The sequence below is a fragment of the Macaca thibetana genome, chromosome 4, assembly GCF_024542745.1.
Source record: "Macaca thibetana thibetana isolate TM-01 chromosome 4, ASM2454274v1, whole genome shotgun sequence".
In the NCBI taxonomy this organism is placed as follows: Eukaryota; Metazoa; Chordata; class Mammalia; order Primates; family Cercopithecidae; genus Macaca; species Macaca thibetana.
The window spans coordinates 30009522-30025204 of NC_065581.1; the positions used below are offsets into that span (position 1 = coordinate 30009522).

Below are 15683 nucleotides of genomic sequence, written 5' to 3' on the forward strand. Positions count from 1 at the left end.
AACTACAATGAGATATATCTTACCCTGTTAGAATGGCTATTGTTAAAAAATAAAAATAGATGCTGGTGAGCATGTGGAGAAAGGGAAACTGTTATACACTGTTGGTGGTAATGTAAATTAGTGCAGCCATCATGGGAAACAGTAGAGTGATTTCTCAAGAAACTGAAACTATTAATAGAACTACTATCTGATGCAACAATTCTACTTCTGGGTATTTATCCAAAGGAAATGAAATCAACATATCAAAAGAGTACCTGCACACCCATGTTTTTTGAAGTACTATTCACAATAGCAAAGATGTGAAATCAATGGGTGAATTTATCAATGGATGAATGAGTAAAGTAACTGCAGTATATACACAATGGAATGCAATTCAGCCATTAAAAAAAAAAAAAAAAAGAATGAAATCCTGTCAGTTGCAGCAACATGGATGGAACCAGAGGTCATGTTAGGTGAAATAAGCCAGGCAAGAAAAGACAAATATCACATGTTGTCACTCATATGTGTGAGCTAAAAAAGCTAATCTCACGGAGGTATTGAGTAGAATGACAGTTACCAGAGGTTGGGAAGAATGTAGGGGTGGGAATATGTAGAAAGGTAGATTAATGGGTACAAATGTACAGTTATATACAAAAATAAGTTCTAATGTTCTAAAGCACAGCAGGCCAACTAAAGCTAAAAATTATGTGTATTTCAAATAGCTAGAAGAGTGGATTTTAAATGTTCCCGACATAAAGAAAAGATAAATGCTTGAGGCGATGGATTCCCTAAACACCCTGACTTGACTACTCCACATTCCGTGCATGTGTCAAGTGATCATGTGTGCCCCATAAACATGTACAAATGTTATGTATTACTTTAAAAATAAACTCAACACAATATGGGACATTTTAAACAGTACAAAAATATGACCATGATAAAAAAAATTGCAAATATTTCCTTTTTATTAAGATCAACTTTGTAAGTTCAAGCAGAATGAAGCCCATACAGCATCAGAAGAGATGGCTCTCCTGAGAGAATCTTCTTCCCAGTTAAAAAGGCAGAAACAGAATTCCTGGAGAAAGTAAGACTTTGGAGAACTGCACACACCACTTCTCGGTGTCTGGGATTACCCAGACGTGGGGAGAGTTCACCTTCTGGGAAAAACTAAACGTTGGTTCCTGTTCTTTTTTGTAAGACCACAGTTTCAGAAAACTAAGAGAAAGCATCAGGCCAAAGGGATATACTCTCTTTTATATTTTAGAATATCCACTACCAAGTATGATCCACACTGTTATGAGATGAATTGTGTCCCTCCCCAACCAAAATTCGTATGTTGAAGTCCTATGTTGAGAAGAGAGAAGTGGCTGTCTACAAGCCAAGGAGAGAGGCCTCAGAAGAAATCAACCCTGCAGCACGTTGACCTTGCACCTGCAGGCTCCGGAACTGTGGGAAAATACATATTTATTATTTCACTCATCCGGCCTGTGGTACTTTGTTATGGCAGCCCTAGCAAATTAAAACAGAAATACTACCTTTTCTACCCTGTCCTATGTATGAACATGTGATTTTTTTAAAGTATGAATTACCTGGAACTCCAAAGCATAGAGTGAGACAATGAAAAATGGATGATACAGGGTCATTTCCAAGCCTTTGTGGCCACCACACAAACATGGATGTGTCCCCATTTCTTTTCAGTTTCACACAGAGCAAAAGTTGTGGACATAGAATCACAAACTGTGTTTAATTTATTGGAGATATTGAGTGAGCCAGTTTTGCCCTAATTTTATAGAAAGATGATGAACAATCATAATTGCTAAATCAAAGAAGCTTTTTGGCAGGGGATGAGAGGTACTATGTTTTCTCCTACATTTAAAGTACATTTTCCTAAAGAGTCTTGTCTAGGAGTAAATGTCATCACTTTTTTCCTCCGCATTGATCACTTGGTTCTCCCTGCATTTCAGTAAGGTTGCTAGAATAGAAGTATTTGTCCATGATTCACAGATGAATCAAAGAGGCCCTAGGAGTAGAGAGCTTCTCCTGTGGTCACACAGCACGTGACTGGTGGAGGAATGACAGGCACATGGCTCTCCAGGTCCCTAGTCCAGTTTTCTGGATGCCATGAGAATTACAGCCTTTGGTTTTTCTTACATGTGGTTCATTTCTGAACCTGAGAAGGAGAATGAACCTCAGGTGACTAACAGTTTTTGCTGTTCTGCACTTGTCTGAGAATGACACCAAAAGATTTTTAAAGACTAATAATCTTTAAGTTTGGCTACCAATCCCATTTTGCCTAGGCATCGACATGGAGCAGGTGAACACTGCCTTTACCTATGACATGCCTGAGGATTCTGAGACCTGTGTGAATCAGGTAAGCTCCACACACAGGGACATTCACTCTCCTACCTGCTTATTTTCTGTGTCTTTTCACACTTCACATTGTCATCCCTCCCTCTGGCTGTCTTCCTACTTTGGGGTCTTCCAGTTCTACCACCTGTCTCCTTCCAGATGACTAGAGTAGGCTGATTTGGAACAGGGCTTGGCTATCACGTTTGTGTCAGATGAGAATGATGCCAGGATCCTCAGTGATGGGCCGCATCGCTTTGAGGTCAGTGTTAGGAGCTGCCTAATGAGACAGACGTCTCCTCCACAGTGAGTGTTGATTTCATGAAACCCTTAGGTCCTCCCTATTCCTTACTGTGTCTTCAATCCCATCACGTAGGGCATGAGCACCTGATGCATAATGGACGCTTGACTGGTTCATGCCCCCTGGCCTTTCATGCTGTGTTGGGATGTTTTCCTGGCCTCCATGTAGGGTATCTGTTTTCTCTCATCGTATTACATCTCTCTCCCAACCTGCAAGTCCATCCTCTGAACCCAGGCAGTACACCAGCGTCTGCATGTGTGCTGTGTGTTCCTGCCTTGCTTTGTCCTTTTCATACCTTATTCTGACTGTGCCATGTTTCCTCCTCAGTTGAACAGAAGTGGTAGGAGACTCGCTCATTCTGGAATGTGACCATCTGCCCTTCAGGAGAGGACAGCAGGGTCTCTGGCCTGGGATTCTGGAGTAAGATCATGTCATCCATGACAAAGACATATGCCACATGTTAGAAGCAACTTTTAGCGTTCCCTGTCCTGATTCCATAGAATGTTTGGCCATGGGACACCAAGCAACTACAGGGTTCCAAGTGCCTGTGTGACCCACAAAGTCATAGATTGCACAGGCCCAACAGCATCCATCATGAGGTGAAAATGGTCCACCTGGGTTGTGCTTGAATCCCATGTTGACACCCCAGAAAACACCCAAGTCTGAAGTGGCACTGAACAAGCAAACAGACAAATGGAAGTTAGCCGCCTTCACCATGGGTCAGTGCAGGCCTGGTAGGATGGGCGCATGAATGGAGCAACCACAGTGGCAGGCATGAGGCTATGTATGGGGCCAGCAGCACTAACTCCCCACTACTGCAGATCCAGCTGCTGCCACCTCTGAATGTCCAACTCATCAGCATTTGAGTCCCATGATGTGCCCCAGTGGGGCACTATTTCTTTACGTGACTACCTACTAAGTGACAAGTTGACTACTTTTAACTACTTCCATCTTGGAAGGGCCAGAGGTTCATCTTCACAGGGTTAGGCACCTATTCTATGGGTGAGTTTTCCTGTCCTGCTCTCAGACACTCAGCCAGCACCACTCTCTGGGTGATGTTGACATTCCTGATCCGCAGGCTAGGCAGTGCTCCTAGCCCATTATCTGCCTGAAGGACCCACTTGGCAGGGAAAGTTTCAGTGTTTCCATGGCTATGGGTTCCACTAATCCTATCACCATCTGCACCACCCAGAGGCTGCCAGCCACAAGGAATGCTGGACAGGTCTTCTACAGGCACAGCTCAGTGCCAGCCTGGAGGAAGCACTCTGAGGGGTGGGTGCCATCTTTCAGGACACGGTGCATTGTTTGAATCAGAGACATCTCTGTGGTGCTGTGTTCTCAGTGGAAGAACATGTGGGTCCAGAAATCAAAAGGTGGAAGCAAGTTTGGCTCCATGTCCAATCTCTTAGATTCACTCAATGCGGTATTTTGCATATTTTATCTCCCAGCCCTGGGCTGTGCAAGATACAAGGTTCTGGTTTCCAAAGGAGGGTACCCTTAAAAGGAGACAAAAGACAGCCCATAGAAATACACATTATGGTTGTCACCAGAGAAGTTTGGACAGTGTGTGCCCAGAGACCACTTGGTGAGAAGAGGATTCTCCTCCTCTCCAGGCCCAGGTAACATATCTTCATCCCCAGGAGGAGGCATGGCTACTTTCAAACAATGAGGGTAGAAGTGTGTGTGGAAACCAGAGGTCCACCTGTGAGCCTTCTGGTTTCCCTTGCCCCACTTGTAAGTGTGAGCAGAATCATCTAGCAATTCAGCCTGAGAGGATTTGATTTCCAAGGCCCCAGACCTGTCAGGGCAGAAGGTTTGAGTCACACTCTTGGGTAATCCTCCAAGGCCATGCTCCTGTGCTCTGACATCCTCAGTAGCATTGGTGCTGAGGCTCTGCTTTCATGGGTGTTCCCAAACAGTGATGGGTCATACCAGTGACACTAAGGCAGGACATTCTTGGAGACACGGGACTCCTCTGATGGCCAACTGTGTAGCTCCAGGACTCCTCCATGGCCTTGCTCAACTCTCCTTAGATTGCCTGTGGTCTAGGACACACCCATTAAACCTTCTCTCCTTCTGTCCATCACTGGGGGTCACTGACACTTGGATCTTGGTCTGTTGCCTTTCCCAGGGTAACCTACCTCCCTTGCCACATCATCTGTCAGGTGTGTCCCCTAATAAAATGCTGTAACTTTAATCTCATGATGGCACTTGCTTTTTGGTGTGTTTTGTACTACAAAATCGTTTTCATCTGCACACCAGTGACCTCTTATTTATTCCAATTAGTAAAATCCTTTTGTTTATTGAACTTCTTCTACCTGCATTGGCTCCATTTGGCTGGTATTTGTATTATGTTTTTGAGTTTGACGATATTTCTTGCTTTAAGTCACTAAATTGGGTAGTTTGTTATGCAGCAATGGATAACTAATGAAGTCCTCTTACATTTCCATCATTCTATAGAGGTTAACTACACCTGTTTTATTTCCTCCCACTTTGATAATATTAACCATACATAGGGTTTCTCGTTTCTCAACCCCTGTTCTTTTCTTTATTTTAGTTTATTTTCTCCTTCATTCCTTCCCTTTCTCCTTCCTTCTGTCTCTCCCTCCCTCTCTTTCTTCTCTATTTCCATTCAAGCTCTTACTCTCCCTCCTTCTCGTTCCTTTTTCCCTTCCCTTTTCTTCCTCTTCCTTTTCCTTTTTTCTTTCACTCCTTCCTTTCTTCCTCCTTCTTTCACTCCTTCATCCATTTTTTCCTTTTTATTATGAAGTCTTCCCAGCATATAAAATAACCCTATGTGATTGTGCTATCAGTAAGCATTTTCTGCATTTTCTGCCACAGCTATATGAGAAACAAAACAGGAAGTTACAGTCTGAATAAAACTCCCTGCTATGCCACACCCAGGCTGGCTTTTTTTTTTTTTTTTTTTGAGTGCAGTGATCTCAGAAAGCAAGTAACTGGGACAACAGGAAGTTTTTTGTATTTTTTAGTAGAGAGTCACCGGGTGCCAGGATGGTCTCGATCTCCTGACCTTGTGATCCACCCTGCTAAAGTGATTCTGCAGCCCAAGACAGTGGCTTTTAACTCAATTCCTTCAACTCTGTTTTCAGAACATGTCATCAATATCAAGTATTACACATTTATTTTAAAAGTTTAGGCCAGGCACAGTGGCTCATGCTTGTAATCCCAGCACTTTGGGAGGCCAAGGTGGGCAGATCACCAGGTCAGGAAATCGAGACCATCCTAGCTAACACAGTGAAACCCCGTCTCTATGAAAAATACAAAAAAATTAGCCGGGCATGGTGGCAGGTGCCTGTAGTTCCAGCTACTTTGAGAGGCTGAGGCAGGAGAAGGGCATGAACCCAGGAAGCAGAGCTTGCAGCGAGCTGAGATCTCACCACTGCACTCCAGCCTCGGCAACAGAGCTAGACTCCGTAAAAAAAAAAAAAAAAAAAAAAAAAAAAACCTATACTACAAGGCTACAGTAACCAAAACAGCATGTACTGGTATAAAAACAGGCACACAGACCAATGGAACAGAATAGAGAACTCAGAAATACGACTGCACATCTGCAAGCATGTGCTCTGCAACAAAATCTGACAAAAACAAGCAATGGGGAAAGAATTCCCTATTTAATAAACGCTGCTGGGAGAACCGGATAGCCATATGCAGAAAATTGAAACTGGACCCCTTCTTTACACCTTACACAAAAATTAACTCAAGATGGATTAAAGACTTACATATAAAACCCAAAACTAGAAAAACCCTGGAAGAAAATCTAGGCAATACCATTCAGCACATAGGCATCAGCAAAGATTTTTATGATGAAATCACCAAAGCAACTGCCACAAAAGCAAAAATTGACAAATGGGATCTAATTAAACAAAAGAGCTTCTGCACAGCAAAAGAAACCATCATCAGAGTGAACAGACATCCTACAGAATGGGAGAAAATTTTTGCAATCTATCTATTTGACAAAGGTCTAATACTCAGAATCTACAAAGAACTTAAACAAATTATATGAAAAAAAAACTTCATTAAAAAGTGGACAAAGGACATGAACAGACACTTCTCTAAAGACATACATGTAGCCAAAAAACATATTTTAAAAAGCTCAACACAACTGATCATTAGAGAAATGCAAGTCAAAACCACAATGAGATACCATCTCATGCCAGTCAGAATGGCAATTATTAAAAATTCAAGAAAGAACAGAAGTGCTGAGCTTGTAGAGAAATAGGAATGCTTTTACACTATTGATGGAAATGTAAATTGGTTCAAACATTGTGGAAGACAGTGTGGTGATTCCTCAAAGATTTAGAACCAGAAATACCATTTGACTCAACAATCCCATTAGAGGGTATATACCCAAAGGAATATAAATTATTCTGTTATAAAGATACATGCATATGTATGTTCATTGCAGCACTATTCACAATAGCAAAGACATGGAATCAACCCAAAAGCCCATCAATGATGGACTGGATAAAGAAAATATGGTACATATACACCATGGAATATTACGCAGTTATAAAAAGGAATGACATCAAGTCCTTTGCAGGGATATGGATGAAGCTGGAAGCCATTATCCTCAGCAAACTAACACAGGACAGAAAACCAAACACTGCATGTTCTCACTTATAATTAGGAGCTGAACAATGAGAACATGTGGACAAAGGGAGAGGAACAACACACAGTTGTTGGGGCCTGTTGGGAGAGGGCAGTGGTCGGCGGAGCATTAGAAAAAATAGCTAATGCATGCTGGGGTTAATACCTAGGTGATGGGTTGATAGGTGCAGAAAACCACCATGGCACACGTTTACCTATGTAACAAACCTGCACATCCTGCACAGGTACCCTGGAATTTAAAATAACATTAAATTAAATTTAAAAACAAGCTTAAAGCATTAAAGAAAAACAATTAGATTAAAAAAAAAGACTTTGATTTACAAAATCCTGAAACAATAGTTTGAATTTTGCTTTTAACATATATGCAAATCCTTTAATACTGTTCCCTTCCAGAGATGCAGCTTAATTCCCTCTCTTGAGTGTGGCTTGGACTTAATGACGCACTTCTGATATGGCCCAGTTCTGTGTTCCCACCCAAATCTCATCTTCAATTGTCATGCTAATTGTAATCCCCACATACTCGGGGAGGGACCTCATGGGAGGTAACTGAATCATGGGGATGGTTCCCCCAAGCTGTTCTAATGACAGTAAGTGAATTCTCATGAGATCTGTTGGTGGAAATGTAAATTGATTCAACCACTGTGGAAGTCAATGATTGAACCTATTTTTCCTAATGATCCCCCCACCACCGCCCTCCACCAACAGGCCCATGTGTGTTGTTCCTCTCCCTGTGTCCATGTGTTCTCGTGGCTCAGCTCCCAATTATAAGTGAGAACATGCGGTGTTTGGTTTTCTGTTACTCTGTTAGTTCGTTTAGTTTGTTGAGGATAATGGCTTCCAGCTTCATCCATATTCCTGCAAAGGACTTGATCTTGTGCCTTTTTAGGGCTGCATAATATTCCATGGTGTATATATACAATATTAGGGATTTGTCCCCACTTCACTCTGCTTTTCTCTCTCCTGCCACCATGTGAAGAAGGACATGTTTGCGTCCACTTCTGCCATGATTGTAAGTTTCCTGGGGTACCCTCCTCATCCATGTGGAACTGTGAGTCAATTAAACCTCTTTTCTTTTTAAATTACCCAGTCTCAGGTATTTCTTTACAGCAGTGAGAGAACAGAATAGTATAACTTCTAACTAATAGAGTAATGCTGACATAGCAGTTTGCAAGTTTGGGTGTAGAACATAAAACTCACTGTGACTTCCACCTTCTCTCTCTCTGTCTCTGGGATCATGAACTCTGGGGGAATCCAGCTGCTGTGCCATAAGTGGCCCTGCAGGAAGGTTCACGTGACTGAGAACTGAGGCCTTCTAGGAACAGACAACAAGGAACTAGGCCTTTTCCAAGAGCCATGTGACTGAGCCATGTTTCATGTGAATGCTCAGCCCCAGTGAAGCCCTTAGATGATGCAGCCCTTGACTGACAACTGGACTGCAACCTTGTGAGAGGCCCTGAGCAAGAAGCACTCAGGGAAACCTCTCCTGGATTCCTGATCATTGGAAACTGTGAGAGATGAGGAATATTTGTTGTTTTGAGCTGCTAAGTTTTACATAATTTGTTATGTAATAGTAAATAATACCTTTTCACAAGACAGGGTGTATTATTACATGTTAGTTTGCATTTACTCTAAATTTATCATCATCATTATTATTATTTCCAAGACAGGATCTCGCTCTGTCACCCAGGCTGGAGTGCAGTGGCATGATCACCATGCACTGCAGTGTCGACCTCCTGGGCTCAAGGAACCCTCTAATCTCAGCCTCCTGAGTAGCTGGGACTACAGGCATGAACCACCATGCCTGACTAATTTTCTAACTTTTTTGTAGAGATGAGGGCTTCACCATGTTGCCCAGGCTGATCTTGAACTTCTGGAGTCAACAAATTTGCCTTCTTCTGCCTTCCACGGTGCTAGGATGACAAGCGTGAGCCACCACACCTGGCCTAAATTAATTATAATACATTAAACATGTAACTTAGTTTTAAAAGGTAAGGAGAATTTCCACGGCTGAAGAGGATGCATTTTATTACTGTTCACAATGATCACTTTACTTGAACTTCAATTTCCAACTGTGTCCCAATTAAACACAAAAGGAAGATCCAACCCTTGCTAGGATGACTCTATGATGGCCCCAACTACCACCTCCTGGTCATTCACCTTCCCCCAGTGATTCAACCAACTCTAATGTAGATGCTGCTGTGAAGGGATTTAGCAGATATAATTAAGGGCCTCAATTAGTTGACTTTAGGCTGGGTTTATCCTGCTTGCACTGTCCTAATCAGGTGAGCCCTTGAAAGGACTGGGTTCTTGCTGAGCATAGAGATACACAGTGTGAGAGGGACTCAGCATGAGGGGTTTCCTCCGCTGCAGGCTTTGAAAATGAAGGGGCTGTGTAGGAAAGAACGATGGTGGGCACCAGTAATTGAGGGCAGCCCTCTCTGTTCTCTACACTGACAGCCTGCAAGGAATAGGGACCTCAGTCTTACAACTGCTAGAAACTGCATTCTGCCACCTCTGTATAAGCCTAAAGAAGGATTCAAAATGAAGACTCAGGTTTGGGAAGCCCGGAACAGAGATTCCATTTACATCATGCTCGGATTTCTGACTAAGGAACTATAAACAGATACATGGGTATTGTTTGGCCAGGCGTGGTAGCACACTCCTGTAATCCTAACATTTGAAGAGCTGACACAGGAGGATCACTTGCAGCCAGGAGTTTGAGACCAGCCCGGGTAATATAGTAAGATACTCGTCTCTACAATTTTTTTTTTTTAATTAGCTGGGCGTGGTGGCACTTGTCTGCAGTCCTAGCTACTCTGAAGACTGAGGCAGGAGGATTCTTTGAGCCCAGGAGTTTGAGGCTGCCGTGAGTCATGATTATGTGACTGCACTTCACCCTGGATGACAGTGGGAGACTTTGTCTCTAAAAACAAATAAATGAATACAATAAATGGGTGTTGTTTAAAGCCAATGTTTGTGACAATTTGTTACACACTCTTATAAAATTCATACACAGGCTCCACAGACTCATGGAATGAACTGATGAATTGATATACACACTATTTACATAAAATCTTTCTTAACTTTTTTAGTGTTTTACATTTTATAATTTTCTGTGATGCAATTTAATACACTCATATTTCATTCATTCAGTCAACGAAAATTAATTTAGTCCCTACAATGAACCAGGTGTCCCCTCATACGCTCACGTGCTTGGCATTCTAGAAGCTTCACAAGACCGAGGTGGAGCCACTGGAGTGTTTTAGGTGGAGAAATGACACACTTTGACTCACATTAGCAGGACCACTGTGGAGAGAACAGTCACGCAGCAGGTAATGGGACAGTGCCAGTGTCACAATTCAGGAGTGACAGTGTGATGGGGACTAAGCGGAGAGGAGGGCCTGAGGGATAAAAGGGATAGAGGGAAGGGCTGGGGATGCAGGAGGTGAAGAAAAGGAGCAGGGGGACAGAATTCAAAAGCAGCAGAACTCTTAGGTTTGAACACATTGATTTACAGTATTTCAATACACTCATCTACAGAGACTTGAAGGGTGTTACTTGCAGTTGGCCTTTAATACCTTAAGTGGATCTGCTTAAAAACTAATTTTTTTATGTTAATCAGGTTTTAAAAATACTAATTGTTCCTATAAAATATACACACCACTTAGATGTGGATACTTCCTAAAACCCGGCAGTGCATGAGCACTGGTGATGGGCATTGTGACTGCGTTTAGCGCTTGCAACTTTGTGGTGAATAAAGTCTGTACTGATTCCTGGTTGCAACATATAGGAACATAGTGGCTACTTTGTATTGAGGAGATATTCTGGACTCACATAGAAAGGCAGGGCTATGGAATGAAGGTAAATTTAAAATACAACAAGCAGGAGTCACAGATACATTGTCTGCGAAAGTGAAACTTAGGAGCTTTGTGAATCCTGTTATAACGCTTTTAGACACATTTATATATCAAGGGGCCAAAGTCACATTTTTTACCGATTAGATTCCTGATCATTCAGGGGTTACCAAGATTTGCTACTCACTGTAGTTAATAAACAAAAAGCAAACTGGTCTCTATTCTGTCTCATGCACTCAGGCGCAACTTTTCCAGATTTAAAGAAAAAGAAAAAAGAAAGAAAAGAAAAAAAAAGCCCTGTCTCTACACCTCCATTCCCAGGGCGAGCTCCCTCTCTGGCACCAAGCTCTCTGGGGTGAGTTTTCTTCTAGAAGACTCCAGGGGGACAGGTAAAGAGTGGGAGACCAGGGAGTCCATTTCAGTGACAGGAATTCCGGGATGAAAAGTGAAGCGAGAGGAACGGGTCCCAAGCCGAGGGTTTCTTCCCGGTTTCTCAGACAGCTTCTGGGCCAAGACTCAGGGAAACACTGAGACAGAGCGCTTGGCACAAGAGGAGCGGGGTCAGGGCAAAGTCCCAGGGCCCCAGGCGTGGTTCTCAGAGTCTCAGGTCCCGAAGGCGGTGTATGGGCTGGGGAGGCCCAGCGTTGGGGATTCCTAATGTCCGCAGAGTTTCTCTTCTCCCTCTCCCAACCTGCGACGGGTCCTTCTTCCTGGACACTCACGACGCGGACCCAGTTCTCACTCCCACTGAGTGTCGGGTTGCTAGAGAAGCCAATCAGCGTCGCGCGGCCCCGGTTCTAAAGTCCACACGCATCCTCCCACCGGGACTCGGAGTCTCCCCAGACGCCGACGATGGGTCATGGCGCCCCGAACCCTCCTCCTGCTGCTCTCGGGGACCTTGGCCCTGACCGAGACCAAGGCGGGTGAGTGCGGGGTCAGGAGGGAAACGGCCTTTGCGGGAGGGAGAGGAGGGCGCCCTCCCGGCGGAGGCGCAGGACCTGGGGAGCCGCGCGGGGAGGAGGGTCGGGCGGGTCTCAGCCTCTCCGCGCTCCCAGGCTCCCTCTCCTTGAGGTATTTCAGCACCGCCCGTGTCCTGGCCCGGCCGCGGGGAGCCCCGCTTCATCGCCGTGGGCTACGTGGACAACACGCGGTTCGTGCGGTTCGACAGTGACGCCGCGAGTCCGAGGATGGAGCCGCGAGCGTGGTGGATGGAGCAAGAGGGGCCGGAGTATTGGGAGTTGCAGACACTGGGCGCCAAGGCCCAGGCACAGACTGGCTGAGTGAACCTGAGGACCCTGCTCCGATACTACAACCGGAGCGAGGCCGATGAGTGACCCCGGCCCTGGACGCATATCAGTTACTCCCGGCTTCATGCCTCAGGGACGGCCCTGGTCCCCCTGAGTCTCTGGGTCCAAGATTGACCCCGAGGCTGCGGGACCTGCAAAGATCCTCGACCCTGGAGAGCCCCAGGAGCCTTTACCCGGTTTCGTCTTCAGTTGAGGCCAAAATCTCTGCAGGTTGCTAGGGGCCGGAACTGGCCGGAGCTGGGTGGGCGGGGCTGACCGCGGGAACTGAGCCAGGGTCTCATACCCTCCAGGTAATGTTTAACTGCGACGTGGGGCCCGACGGATGCCTTCTCCGCGGGTATGAACAGTATGCCTTCGACGGCAAGGATTACATCGCCCTGAACGAGAACCTGCGCTCCTGGACTGCCGCGGACAGCGGCTCAGATCACCCAACGCAAGTGGGAGGCGGCCAATGTGGCTGAGCGAAGGAGAGCCTATCTGGAGGGCACCTGCGTGGAGTGGCTCCGCAGACACCTGGAGAACGGGAAGGAGACGCTGCAGCGCGCGGGTACCAGGGGCCATAGGGGGCCTCCTAGATCTCCCGTAGATCTCCTGGGCTGGCCTCACACAAGGAGGGGAAGAAAATGGCAACACCACCAGAATATCGCCCTCCTCTCGGTCCCGAGGGAGAGGAATCCTCCTGGTTTCCAGATCCTGTACCAGAGAGTGACTGAGGGCCCGCCCTGCTCTCTGGGACAATCAAGGGATGAAGTCTCTGAGGGAGTGGAGGGAAGACAGTCCCTGGAATACTGATCAGGGGTCCCCTTCGACCCACAGCAGCCTTGGGCACCGGGACTTTTCCCCTCAAGCCTTGTTCTCTGCCTCTCTCTCAATGTGTGTGGGGGTCTGACTCCAGCTCCTCTGAATCCTTTGGCCTCCACTCAGGTAAGGACCAGAAGTCCCTGCTCCCCCGCTCAGAGACTAGAACTTTCCAAGGAATAGAGATTATCCCAGGTGCCTGTGTCCAGGCTGCTGTCTGGGTTCTGTGCTCCCTTCCTGACCCCAGTGTGTCCTGTACATTCTCAAGATGGCCACATGAGTGCTGCTGGGGTGTCCCATGAGAGATGCAAAGTGCTCTGAGTTTTCTGACTCTTCCTTTCAGACCCCCCAAAACATACGTGACCCACCACCCTGTCTTTGACTATGAGGCCACCCTGAGGTGCTGGGCCCTGGGCTTGTACACTGCGGAGATCACACTGACCTGGCAGTGGGATGGGGAGGACCAGACCCAGGACATGGAGCTCCTGGAGACCAGGCCCGCAGGGGATGGAACCTTCCAGAAGTGGGGAGGCTGTGGTGGTGCCTTCTGCAGAGGAGCAGAGATTCACATGCCATGTGCAGCATGAGGGTCTGCCCAAGCCCTCACCCTGAGATGGGGTAAGTAGGGAGATGGGGGGATCATGTCTCTTAGGGAAGCAGGAGCCCCTCTGGAGACCTTTAGCAGGGTCGGGTCTGGGGCCTGGGGGTCAGAACCTCACATTCCCCTTTTTTCCCAGAGCCGTCTCTCCAGCCCAACATCCCCATTGTGGTTATCGTTGCTGGCCTGGTTGTCCTTGTAGCTGTCATCACTGGAGCTGTCGTCGCTGCTGTGCTACAGAGGAAGAAGAGCTCAGTTGAGGAAGGGGTGACAGCTGGGGTCTGAGATTTCTTGTCCCACTGAGGGTTCCAAGCCCCAGGTAGAAGTGCCCTCCCGGTTACTGAGAAGCACCATCCACACCCATATGGGCTGACCCAGCCTGGGCCCTGTGTGCCAGCACCTACTCTTTTGTAAAGCACCTGTGACAATGAAGGACAGATTTATCATGTTGATGATTGTGGTGATGGGGACCTGATCCCAGCAGTCACAGGTCAGGGGAAGGCTCCTGCTGAGGACAGACCTTAGGAGAGCGGTTGGTCCCTGACCTACATCTGCTTTCCTTATTTTTCCTGATCCTGCCCTTGGTCTGTAGTCACACATTTCTGGAAACTTCTCGAGGGTCCAAGACTAGGAGGTTTCTCTAGGACCTCATGGCCCTGCCACCTTTCTGGCCTCTCACAGGACATTTTCTTCCAACAGATAGAAAAGGAGGAAGCTATTCTCAGGCTGCAAGTAAGTATGAAGGGGCTGATCCTGAAATCCTTGGGATATTGTGGTCGGGAGCCCATGGGGGAGCTCACCCAGCCCACAGTTCCTCCTCTAGCCACATCTCCTATGGGCTCTGACCAGGTTCTGTTTTTGTTCTACCCCAGGTAGCCAAAGTGCCCAGGGCTCTCATATGTCTCTCACAGCTTATAAAGGTGAGACCCTGGGGGGCCTGATGTGTGCGGGGTTGTTGGGGGTAACAGTGGACACAGCTGTGCTATGGGTTTCTTTGACTTGGATGTATTGAGCACATGATGGGCTGTTTAAAGTGTGACCCCTCGCTGTGACTGATATGAATTTGTTCATGAATATTTTTTCTATAGTGTGAGACAGCTGCCTTGTGTGGGACTGAGAGGCAAGAGTTTGTTCATGCCTTCCCTTTGTGACTTCAAGAACCCTGACTTCTGTTTCTGCAAAGGCATCTGAATGTGTCTGTGTTCCTGTAGGGCATAATGTGAGGAGGTGGGGAGAACACCCCAGCCCCGTGTCCACCATGACCCTCTTCCCCACACTGACCTGCATTCCTTCCCCCATCACCTTTCCTGTTCCAGAGAGGTGGGGCTGGGATGTCTCCATCTCTGTCTCAACTTCATGGTGCACTGAGCTGTAACTTCTTAACTTCCCTATTAAAATTAGTATCTGAGTATAAATTTACTTTTTCAAATTATTTCCATGAGAGGTTGATGAGTTAATTAAAGGAGAAGATTCCTAAAATTTGAGAGACAAAATAAATGGAAGACATGAGAACCTTCCAGAGTCCATGTGTTTCCTGTGCTGATTTGTTGCAGGGGAGGACAGTAGATGGGGCTGTGCCCAGTGGGTGCTCAGGCCACTGTGGGCTTTATGTGGTCACAGCTCGGCTGGGTCATCTTTGCTGCTCCATTGTCCTTGGCCCTTCAGTAGAACCTTGTCCCATCAGGACCTGTGATCACAGGGGCTTGGATGTCACCTAGGGTGGTCCTTACACGTAGAAGTCCTTCCAGTATCAAGAGACAAATTTTCAGACCCCTGTATCTCTCGCCCTCCTTCCAGTTCTCTTTCCTGGATTGTATTTTCTATCTTTTCCCCCATCCTTCTTAAAGGAAGCAGATTCTGAAATTTACAGA

The 15683-nt window shown here is 46.2% G+C and overlaps 2 protein-coding genes and 1 pseudogene across 3 annotated transcripts in view; 2 read left to right on the forward strand and 1 right to left on the reverse strand.

Annotated features, from left to right (window-relative positions):
* Positions 1-15683, reverse strand: part of LOC126953165 (profilin-2-like) — a 362177-nt gene that overhangs the window by 315341 nt on the left and 31153 nt on the right. The gene's annotated exons all lie outside the window — the stretch shown is intronic.
* PPP1R11 (protein phosphatase 1 regulatory inhibitor subunit 11) overlaps positions 1-15683 on the forward strand; it is a 179142-nt gene that overhangs the window by 81150 nt on the left and 82309 nt on the right. The window lies entirely within an intron of this gene.
* Positions 11712-15324, forward strand: LOC126953183 (patr class I histocompatibility antigen, A-126 alpha chain-like; annotated as a pseudogene). Its single transcript, XR_007725139.1, has 8 exons — positions 11712-12032; positions 12165-12431; positions 12686-12963; positions 13518-13832; positions 13952-14065; positions 14509-14544; positions 14685-14732; positions 14901-15324. The product of XR_007725139.1 is annotated as a patr class I histocompatibility antigen, A-126 alpha chain-like (transcript).